We start from the raw sequence: 11,909 nt of genomic DNA, 5'->3' as shown, positions 1-11,909 counted from the left end.
AGGTTCCTCTGGATAGAGTGATATGTAACCTTTTTCTTATATGATATTCTAACCTAGTAGCTTTTGTTTATTGTAACAAGTTACTTACTACTCACATGTATTGTTCTATTATATGTAGTCAATTAACAAGCTTATACTGTTTACTAATATCTAACTGATATTCATTTGCATATATCATTGTGTTTATTACTCATTTATGTTTATAATCTTATAACCAATAAATCTGCATACATTTATAATACCTGTGTATTATTATATATTGCAACACTACATCCTTAAGCGTTAATGTCATCCCGTCATAAAAATAACTTGTTGATATCTGAGGAAATATTCGGACTCAGATGTGAATTACATTGATTAGCTTTGTCTACAATTCACAAAGGTAATAATTTTCATAATTTTTAATTTTTCATAATTAATTATTTTTATGACCCTAATTAATAATTCATAATTGAGTTATTACCGCACAACACCGCTCAGGTCGAGACTCGAAGCTCCTCAATGGGAAAACCAGGGGCACAGGCTGCAGAGTTATGGGCGCTCAGACACGAAAAACCGGTAGTTTTTGCGCAAAGTAGCACTTCTTCCAGCCTAAACTTATTATTTTCAAGTCGAATGACTGCTGAGCTGCTACTCGTTACTCCCCACCTGTGGTTACTGGTAACTAGAGAAAGCAGTGCTGTCTCATCCCTGTATGGCAACACATATGTATGGCCCAGAGGAAGTATGGTTGTTGGAGTCAGACAGACTGGTTTAAGTATTTCTCACATAATCATCTCTAGTGTGAATGGTTCAAAAAAGAAAAAAAATCCTGGGGGAAATCTTTTCAGCACCTTGTAGAAAAAATGCCATGAAAAATTTATAGAAAAAGGGATCAAGCTCGGTTTTAGCAAGGTGTGCCTAATAAAGTGTCCAGAGAGTATATTAGGCTCCAGCCCTCCGGCTACATTGTGTTTGATTTGTTCTTGTTTGAACAGATATTTTATTATAATGATATAGAAAAACCTGGAAGAGACTGTAAGAAAAGTACAAGGCACTGCTGAGATTCAAACTCAGGATCTCCTGTTTACTAGACAGGCGCTTTAACCAACTAAGCCACAGCACCAAACATTGAAACAAACGGTAATTGTTTCCACACTGGACTCTATTTCCAGAGTTCAAATCTCAGTGGAACCTTCATTTTTTTTTTTTGTTGTTGTTACATTGTTTTCTGCATCAATATGTGAATATGGGTATATCCTGTTCCTATAACAAATTAGGACTAATGGTATAATAAAAATAAAACATTAATTCCCTGAGTAAGCCTAACAGTGAAACCACGTAGGGGTGATCACCGTAAATAGTACATGTGCCGTCCACAACCTGTACCCCCCCCATACATCTCGGACCTGATCTCCCCATATGGTCCCTCACATAAACCCTGTGATCCTCTCACAACCTCCGCCTGTGCTCTCCCTTCATCCGCACCTTACGCAACTATCTCTAAGGCTAGGTTCAGACTACGGAATTTCCGCCTGCAATTCCGCTTTGAAATTGCAGGCGGAAATTCCGTTTGCTAAAATGTATAGTGTAGTGAATTCCATTCACAAATTCACACTTCGGAATTTGTGACCGGAAAATCTGCTTGGAAATGTCCGTCTGAAGAATGGCATTGCTCTTTCTTCAGGCGGAAATCCGCGCGGAACACATTGCAGTTTATTGGAGACTGCAGTGTCCGTGCGGTCCTACTCTGAATTTTCTGCCCGGAGATTCTGTAGTCTGAATCTAGCGTAAGACTTCTCATGAGCTTCCCCTATACACCAAAACTCACTCCCCCGGCACATCCGGCTCTCACGCACCATCAAGACCCTTAAAAGAAACCTGAAGACTACAAGAAAGCATACGACCTATAATAACCCTACTATCACCACACTACGAATGGCTACTTCCCTGACCTCTCATAGATGACGAGATGTCCCCATCACCCACTGTTTCCCTCCTCTTGTAGATTGTAAGTCCTTACAGACAGGTCCCTCTCTCTTCTCTATCAGTCATTTACTCTCTATCACATTTATTGTACTTGTGTTTGTGTTATGTATTTAACACTTATCATATGTACAGTGTCCTGGAACCAAGGGAGCTACAAAAATAAATAATAATAATAATATGGTAAAGAATCAAACCCATCCTTCATCCTTATCACCATCATACAAATATGAATATTTTCCTATATATTGTAGCACTTACATATTTCCACATTGATATTGTTATGTGTACAGTCACTATGTTATTACTTGTTATATTTCCATGTGGTTACAGATTTCATGACTTATAGACACCTTATTGATGTTCTTGGTGTTGCTGATATCGGGTGTAATGTAATGTGTCTCTATATATTTTTAGGGGTCGTCTATGATCACCGAGTAAACAATATTTATGAACATTAACTTAAACATTTTGAAGTTATATCAGTTCTTCCCCCTCTGTCCTCCCTAGAGGTCCCCAAAGATCTCCAGAAACCCACAGAGAGTGAATGTTCACATAAATGGTTCCTTGTGTAATGGTTAGCACTCTGGCCTTTGAGTCCAGTGATCTGAGTTCACACCTTGGTAGGACCTTTGCTTTTTTTTAATTATTATTTCTTTCTTTCTTTATTTATTTATTTATTTATTTGTAATCTTATAAAATTATATCTTTCTCCCAAAACATTTACAGGTTTATCTACAGGCCACTTTATTTGGTCACCTGTTTCAGTATTTGTTCACACAAATAGATAATCAGCCAATAGCATGGCAGCAACTCAATGCATTTAGGCATGTACATGTGGACAGGAAAACTTGTTGAAGTTTAAACTGAGCATCAGAAGAGGAAAAAGGGGGATTTGAAGATTTGTATTCTGTTGTAAAAGTTAATGTTTCAAATTTTTTTTAAATAAAATTTTAAGTAATTTACAAATCTGTATAACTTTCTCGCACCAGTTGATTTGAAAACATTGAGTACCCCTTTAAGTGACTTTGAATGTGACATGATTGGCGCTAGATGGATTTTCATGCACAACCATCTCTAGGGTTTACAGAGAATGGTCCAAGAAAAAGAAAAAATATCCAGTGAGGAATGTTTTTAACACCTTGTAGGAAAAATGCTATACAAAATGATAGCAAAAAAGGGATCCAGCCCTGTACTAGTAAAGTGTACCTAATAAAGTGTCCAGAGAGAGGATTTGAGAGTATATTTGGCTCTAGCCGTCCGGCCCTATTTTGTTTAATTTGTTCTTGTTTAAACAGATATTTACTTATAATGATATATAAAAACCTTGAAGAGACTGTAAGAAAAGGTTAAGGAATTGCTGTGACTTAAACAGGCGCTTTAACAGTGGGAGCCACAGTGGGTCTAGGACAGTGTTTCTCAATTCCAGTCCTCAGGACCCCCTAACAGGTTGTTTTTTCAGGATTTCCTAAGTCTTTCACAGGTGACATAATTATGGTCATTGAATCAGGCATCACAACAATTATATCACCTGTGAAAGACTAAGGAAATCCTGAAAACATGACTTGTTAGGGGGCCCTGAGGACTGGAATTGAGAAACACTGGTCTAGGAAAACTAGTTATGGGTAGACTTTTAGAATATGAAAAATGTCCAATTATTTATTATTAAATTTTAAAGAGAAATTGTTATTATAAATGATAAAAATGTCCCAATCAGTTTAATACTAAAAGTGGTGTGAACAGGATTTGAACTGTTGGGAGGAGACGACATTGGATTTCAAGCACAACACCTCAACCACGCGGCCATTACAGCTCCCTTGGTACATTAACTTTACCCTCTAGGGACAGTTCAGGTGCTGATCCTCCCCTGAGGGGCCATAGGACTCTATTACACAGGATCAGATACATTATACACAACAAACTCCCAGCAAAGTTGATCTCATTGTTATTACACATTTATATCTACACAACATTCAGATGGATGAAGATATAACGGTGGCTCCAGAGTCATCAATACGGTATATTAGGAAATATTTATGGTAAAAAACCAGGAACTGTGGGGGGGACATCAACCCTATAAGGGTACATTCACACTGCGGAATTCCCCTGGAATTCCAGGAGTATAATTCCACGCAGTGCAGTACCATCAGTACCATCAGTGTGAATTGGTCTTCCGCGAGACCCATACACACTGTGGAATTTCAGCCACAGACAATTCCGCGGCTGAAATTGTTCCCCACACAGAAAGAACATGTTCATTCTTTGCACGGAATTCCGCAAGTACTGCATAGCTGTCAATGGTGATGGCGCAGTGCCCTGCAGTCCTACCACCAAAGAATTTGCGGTGGCCGCCTGCCGGGTTCTCTGCTCGGGGAATTCCACAAGCAGAGATTCCACAGAGGTAACATACCCATAGAGAGGACCTATCATAGCACCCTGACTGGTAGGATTAAACTGGTTGTTCAGGATTAGTAAAAACGCTGCTTCATTTTTGCAAAAACAGTGCCACCCCTTTCCACAGGTTGCATCTGGTATTACAGCTCTATTCTATTAAAATGAATGGGACTGGTATACTGTACTACACATGACTTGTGGACAAGATATGGAGAACCCCCTATAATATATGATAGTATTCTATGAGCCAATGTAACAAAACACTAAATATATTTAATAAACTAAAGTACCTTTTAGAATTGGTCAGCAAGTGGTCATGTTAGAATTATCTAAGGCAGTAAATTATCTATTCCTCATCCTACATATACATTATTTATATATTATAGAAAAAGAAAGGAAATAAACATGGAGACTGCAAACAAAAATGCTGACGTAGTCGGCAGGATTCAAACCTAGTCCATCCCCTTAACCACTCGGCCACGACTACAGCTAGCAGCAGTAATCACAATGTTGTCACAGCTAGGAGGACTGCAGTCTCATTTTTTCCCCCAAAAAAATCGTGTGAATTAATATTGTTTTTATTGTGTGTGTTTTCCACTTTATCTCCTGTCTTTTTTTTCAGTACATGTCACATGATTCATTCGTCACGTGACTAAAGAATTTCTATTAAAGAACTGGGTAAAAGAAAAACACCGGGAAAAAAACACCACTTTCAAGACACATTCAGTGTTTTTTCTGATGTTTTGATTTTCTACGAGAGAAAAAGATCTATTAACCTTTCTATTAACAGCTACATTATACATTTTGGGAGGTAATCTATCATTGTAATCTATGGGACAATATTAAAACTAAATATATTTACTTAAAGGGGTGCTCCGCTAAAAAAAAAAAACATTTATTTTTAATCAACTGGTGCTAGAAAGTTAAACAGATTTGTAAATTACTTCCATTAAAAAAAATCTTAATTCTTTCAGTACTTATCAGCTGCTGTACACCACAGAGGAAGTTCTTTCCTTTTTGATTTTCTTTCCAGTCTGACCACAGTGCTCTCTGCTGACACCTCTGTCCATGTCAGGAACTGTCAGGAGAGGTTTGCTATGGGGATTTTCTCCTGCTCTGGACAGTTCCTGGCGTCAAGCCCCGCCACGCCCCCTCCATGCGTGTCTATGGCATGACGGTCATCACGCCCCCTCCCATAGACATGCATGGATGAGGTAGTGGTGTGATGTCATGAGAGGTGTGGATAAGGAGTATAGTTGCGGGGTGCCCCTTTAACTAGGGTTGATGTTCTCCTATAGTTCCCATAATATTTCCTCATATTCTACACAGATGAGTAAAGATCCTCAGTGATGTCTGTAACTTAGGGAGGAACCGAAATATATAATTACATAGAGATTCACTGGGATTTTGCTGTGAATAATTTACTGTCATATAATTATCTATTGTCCCATCTCTGTATAATGACAGGTAAACCACAACTGTGCAACAGGTTCCATGGTGTAATGGTTAGCACTCTGGACTTTGAATCCAGCGATCCGAGTTCAAATCTCGGTGGGACCTTCAATCTTTTTTAGTTATTATCATCAGTAAGTATATATCTGGTTATTTTCTCATACACAAACCTTTAACTTTAGTTATTGTAATATTAACAAATCAATATGGTTATGTCTCAAAGTAAAAATTTCAAAGTATATTAAAATTTTTATAAAGGTAGGGTGAGTAGCACTTAACCCCTTAAGGATGCAGGGCGTATAATTTTTGAAAAGGCCTCTGAAAAATTAAGGAAGCGATCTGATTGGTTGCTATGGGCAACTCAGAAACTTTTCCTCTGGACAGGTTTTGATAAATCTCCCTCTATGATATGAAGGGCTTACAGGCGACCAAACTTGGGCCTAAGGTGGTTTTGGTTCAGTGTGTATATATTAGTATGCATAAGTTTGTGTGTAAGTTGGTTGGGAGGAGTGCTAGGTGGGGAGGGTGTATTTGTGGGTGGTGGTGTTTTTGCTTTTCTTTTGGAGACCTGACATGGGTCTGTTAGGGACAGAACTTTGTGTATGAACGGTATGGACTCTGATCCATGTGCAGGAGGGGTGGTGTGGGAGAGGGTAGGGGTTTCTATTGCTTTTGTAGGTTTTCTGTAGTGTATATATATTTATTTTTAGTTAAATACTATATTATTATGGTCATGTGATTTTGTGTGTATATTGTTTATATACAGTTTTCTTTTTTTTTTTATATTACAGCATTACAGTAGTTATGGCAGTCGGACCAGTTATTATGTTATGTGGTTTATTTGAGTTTATTATGTTGTTACATGGTATATTTGGTCTGGTGTATTTTTTTTCTCCTTTTTTGTAGCCAGGTAGTGCTAAATTTTATGTTCATGTTTATATTTTGCTAAGCCAAGTTGTTTTTTTTTTTTTTTTTCTCGTTGTGTTTCCCGAATATGGATGGTTTTGAGTTGTAGCCAGGTAGTGCTAAATTTTATTTTCATATTTTGATAAGCCAAGTGCTATTTTTATGTTCATTTTTGGTATGCATGTGAGTGTGTTGTTTGGTTCGGTTAGGTGGATTGGCATATTTTAGGTTTTTGTAAAGCTGGGTTGGCCGGTTAGGCAGGGTTTTGTTTTTGTTCTTTGGTATCAGTGTATTTCTTATTTATGTTATAGCTGGTTAAGCTTGTTTTGTGTTTTTGTATAAGTTTTGTACTTTTATAATAAAAAAGAGTGTCAGCAGAGAGCACTGTGGTCAGACAGAAAAGAAATTCAAAAAGATAAGAACTTGTGTGGAGGAATAGTGGTGCAGTTGCCCATGGCAACCAATTAGATTGCATCTTTCATTTTTCAAAGGCCTCTTTAAAAATATAAGAAGTGATCTGATTGGTTGCCAACTGCATCCCTCTTCCTCTGCACAGTTTTTGATAAATCTCCCCCCATGTTTCACAAAGGAGAACAAAACAGAAGCCTGATCTAAGGTCATTGCACCAATGTCTACTGCTGTAACAGCGGGAAAAGGTGATGGGATCAGAGCCGATTCAGGAGTTGGTCTGGCGTGAACTGGAAAAGAAAAGGTAGCGCGCCATTATATTGCACAGTTGCCTTAGGTGCAGCTTCTTCTTCCAGACGCGGAGGGGCGAAAGGACAGGTAGGTGCCCAGAGGAAGTATGGTTGTTGGAGTCAGACAGATCGGTCTAAGTATTTCTCATATAACCATCTCTAGTGTGAATGGTTCAAAAAAGAAAAAATACCCAGGAGGAAATCTTTTCAGCACCTTGTAGAAAAAATGCCATGAAAAATTATAGCAAAAGGGATCAAGCTTGGATCTAGCAAAGTGTGCCTAATAAAGTGTCCAGAGAGTATATTAGGCTCCAGCCGTTCGGCCTCATTGTGTTTGATTTGTTCTTGTTTGAACAGATTTTTACTTATAATGATATGGAAAAACCTGGAAGAGACTGTAAGAAAAGGACAAGGCACTGCTGAGATTCGAACTCAGGATCTCCTGTTTACTAGGCAGGCGCTTTAACCAACTAAGCCACAGCACAACACATTGACACAATGTAATGGTGTGCACACTGGACCCTATATCCAGAGCTCAAATCTCAGTGGAATCTTCATTTTTTTTTTTTTTGTTGTTACATTGTTTTCTGCATCAATGGGTGAATATGGGAATATCCTGTACCTACAAGAAATTATCCATGGATCCATAGATGGGCGAACCAATAGGTAAAAAAAATGATTGTACGCTTCAAAGCATAAAAAAAGGCTACCATGCAGCACCATCATTTACCAAGTTATCTTCATTTGCTATCATCACTCTTCACAGTAGTTGTGTGAATCCCATATCCTGTACAAATCCCAAAGAATCCCATTATGCCGTGTCTCTACCTGCATACATTCACACAGCTACGAGCTGAGAAGAGAGTCACTGAGCGGGAAAAAGGAGACTCATTGAGGATTTTAGGGACCAAATTAAAAATGAAGATAAATTAGAGGTAAAATCACTATCATGCATGGTGCTGCACAATAGTCATGTGACATATCAACATTGGGGCCACTCTTTAACCTCATAAAGACCAGCAGAGCTAATCTCTTACTAAGTCAACTCCAAGTCTGTCTCCAGGTTGGGTGTGGTATTTCAACTTGGCTCCATTCACTTCAATGAAAATGATCTGGAGAACCACACCCAACCTGGAGACAGATGGGAAGTGTTTTTTTTTTTCAGATCTGTTTTTCTATTCCTCGATAAGTCCTTTAAAGGGGTATTCTGGGATTTTTTTTTTATTTGACTATGCTACAGGGGCTGTAAAGTTAGTGTAGTTCATAATATAGTGTCTGTACCTGTGTGTGACAGTTTTCTCACAATTCTTCTGTGATTTTCACCTCATTATTTATTTTTACCAGCATACAAAATGACTGTTGTCTCAGATTTTTCCCAGCTTACAATGCGGCAGAGACCTGACTCACTAGTCAGCTGATGACAGGGAACCTGTCTGCTTCAATGGGTGGAGCGATCGTTTGGTGGGAGAGATCAATCTGCAACTAATGCAACAGCTGTAGGCACCCTGATTTAAAACCACACTGACTTGAATAGATGCAACTCATTTATGTTTTAATGGGTGGGGGGGCTGATGTGTGGGAGGGAGGAAAATGGAATTGTGTGAGTTTTAGGCAAAAAAAAGAAAAGTCAAGGAAATACAAAGGAAATACAAGTTCACAAAAAGCTAGCCACAGTGTTATGGTAATCTCACAACATAGCCATTTAGCCCCAAGACAAGCACAAATCCTTCCTAAGCATGTCCATTACTGCCTGCCAGGTATGTACTAAAATCACCTCTGGACTTTGAATCCAGCGATCCGAGTTCAAATCTCGGTGGGACCTTAAGTGTTTTTTAGTTATTATCATCAGTAAGTGTATATCTGGTTATTTTCTGATACACAAACCTTTAACTTTAGTTATCGTAATATTAACAAATCAATAGGGTTATGTCTCAAAGTAAAAATTTCAGAGTATATTAAAAATTTTATAAAGGTAGGGTGAGTAGCACTTAACCCCTTAAGGACGCAGGGCGTATCATTTTTGAAAAGGCCTCTGAAAAATTAAGGAAGCGATCTGATTGGTTGCTATGGGCAACTCAGAAACTTTTCCTCTGGACAGGTTTTGATAAATCTCCCTCTATGATATGAAGGGCTTACAGGTGACCAAACTTGGGCCTAAGGTGGTTTTGGTTCAGTGTGTATATATTAGTATGCATAAGTTTGTGTGTAAGTTGGTTGGGAGGAGTGCTAGGTGGGGAGGGTGTATTTGTGGGTGGTGGTGTTTTTGCTTTTCTTTTGGGGACCTGACATGGGTCAGTTAGGGACAGGACTTTGTGTATGAACGGTATGGACTCTGATCCATGTGCAGGAGGGGTGGTGTGGGAGAGGGTACAGTTTTAGGGTAGGGTTTTCTATTGTTTTTGTAGATTTTCTGTTACCTATTCTTACCTATTCTAAGGACTGGGACACATGTGAGATTCCACTGGTACACTTTGGTGCCGCTCCCGCAGCTTGAAGCACACTGACGAGCTGATCACACTTCATACCAGGTGGGTCCTGGTTGCTATCAGCAGCCAGGACCCATGGTTAATGCCGATTGGGCTGATGCCTGGTATTAACCCTTTAGAAGCCACAATCAAAGTTGATTGCAAGCAACCAAATCCCAAAAGGATTAATAAAAAAGGGGTACCGCCTAAACTACAAATTCCCCCCCTTTAAAATGAAACTTTTATTAGTATAAAATTGGGGTGGGGGTGAAATTAGGTGCACTGTCTTAAAAAGACCACTAGGTGTCAGTGTATAACTAAAACCACAGCCTCTGCTCAGGATGAATGTTATTCTGTCACAAGATCCCCATCACCCACTGTTTCCCTCCTCTTGTAGATTGTAAGTCCTTACAGACAGGTCCCTCTCTCTTCTCTATCAGTCATTTACTCTCTATCACATTTATTGTACTTGTGTTTGTGTTATGTATTTAACACTTATATGTACAGTGTCCTGGAACCAAGGGAGCTACAAAAATAAATAATAAAAAATAGTAATAATAATAATAATAAAATGGTAAAGGAGTCAAACTCATCCTTCATCCTTATCCCCATCGTACACATATGAATATTTTCCTATATATTGTAGCACTTACATATTTCCACATTGATATTGTTATGTGTACAGTCACTATGTTATTACTTGTTATATTTCCATGTGGTTACAGATTTCATCACTTATAGACACCTTATTGATGTCTTGGTGTTGTTGATTAGTGTTGCTCGCGAATATTCGCAATGCGAATTTTATTCGTGAATATCGTATATTCGCGAATTTGCGAATATTCGCGAATATAGCACTATATATTCGCAATTACGAATATTCGTTATTATTTTTTTTTTTATACATTTTTTTTTTCACAGTGCACATCATAGTGATCATCCCTCTCTTCTTCCAGCTTGTGTGGTGTAAAGAAGGCTCTAATACTACTGTGTGAGACTGGCATGCGAATTTTCGCATATTTGAATTTTCGCATATGCTAATTTTTTGTATATGCTAATTTTCCCATATGCGAATTCTTGCATATGCGAATATATGCTGCGAATATTACGAATATGCGAATTTAGCGAATATATGACGAATATTCGTCCATATATTCGCGAAATATCGCAAATTCGAATATGGCCTATGCCGCTCAACACTATTTGCTGATATTGGGTGTAATGTAATGTGTCTCTATACATTTTTAGGGGTCGTCTATGATCACCAAGTAAATAATATGTATGAACATAAACCTAAACATATTGAAGTTGTATCAGGTCTTCCCCCTCTGTCCTCCCTAGAGGTCCCCAGACGTCCCCAGATGTCCCTATGGAGTATATCTCATAAGGTTCCATGGTGTAATGGTTAGCACTCTGGACTCTGAATCCAGTTCAAATCTCAGTGGTACCTTTTCATTTTCTTTAATTATTATTTTTTGTTTTTTTTCTAATCTTATAAAAATATATCTTCCTCCCAAAACATTTACAGGTTTATCTACAGGCCACTTTATTAGGTCACCTGTTTAATTCTTTGTTCACACAAATAGATAATCTGATCACTGAACTGATCACATGGCAGCAACTCAATGGATTTAGGCATGTACATGTGGACAGGACAACTAGTTGAAGTTTAAACTGAGCATCAGCACAGGAAAAAGGGGGATTTGAATATTTGTATTCTGTTGTAAAAGTTAATGTTTCAAATAAAAAAAAATTAAAGTAATTTACAAATCTGTATAACTTTCTCGCACCAGTTGATTTGAAATTTTTTTTACCTCCAGAGTACCCCTTTAAGTGATTTGAATGTGACATGGTTGGCATTAGATGGATTTTCATGTACAACCATCTCTAGGGTTTACAGATATTGGTCCAAGAAAAAGAAAAAATATCCAGTGAGGAATGTTTTTAACACCTTGTAGGAAAAATGCCATGCAAAATTATAGCAAAAAAGGGATCCAGCCCTGTACTAGTAAGGTGTACCTAATAAAGT

The 11,909-nt window shown here is 38.1% G+C and overlaps 2 non-coding genes across 2 annotated transcripts; one reads left to right on the top strand and one right to left on the bottom strand.

Moving 5' to 3' along the window:
- Window positions 1-1,031: 1,031 nt before the first annotated feature.
- Window positions 1,032-1,105, bottom strand: TRNAT-AGU (transfer RNA threonine (anticodon AGU)). The gene has a single exon. It is a non-coding gene; the product is annotated as a tRNA-Thr (tRNA).
- Window positions 1,106-5,847: 4,742 nt separating this feature from the next.
- TRNAQ-UUG (transfer RNA glutamine (anticodon UUG)) lies at window positions 5,848-5,919 on the top strand. Its single transcript has one exon. It is a non-coding gene; the product is annotated as a tRNA-Gln (tRNA).
- The last annotated feature ends 5,990 nt before the right edge of the window (window positions 5,920-11,909 follow it).

The sequence above is a fragment of the Hyla sarda genome, chromosome 4, assembly GCF_029499605.1.
Source record: "Hyla sarda isolate aHylSar1 chromosome 4, aHylSar1.hap1, whole genome shotgun sequence".
NCBI lineage: Eukaryota > Metazoa > Chordata > Amphibia > Anura > Hylidae > Hyla > Hyla sarda.
Note: the sequence above shows the minus strand (reverse complement) of the source record. Positions and strands in the feature narration are given on the sequence as shown.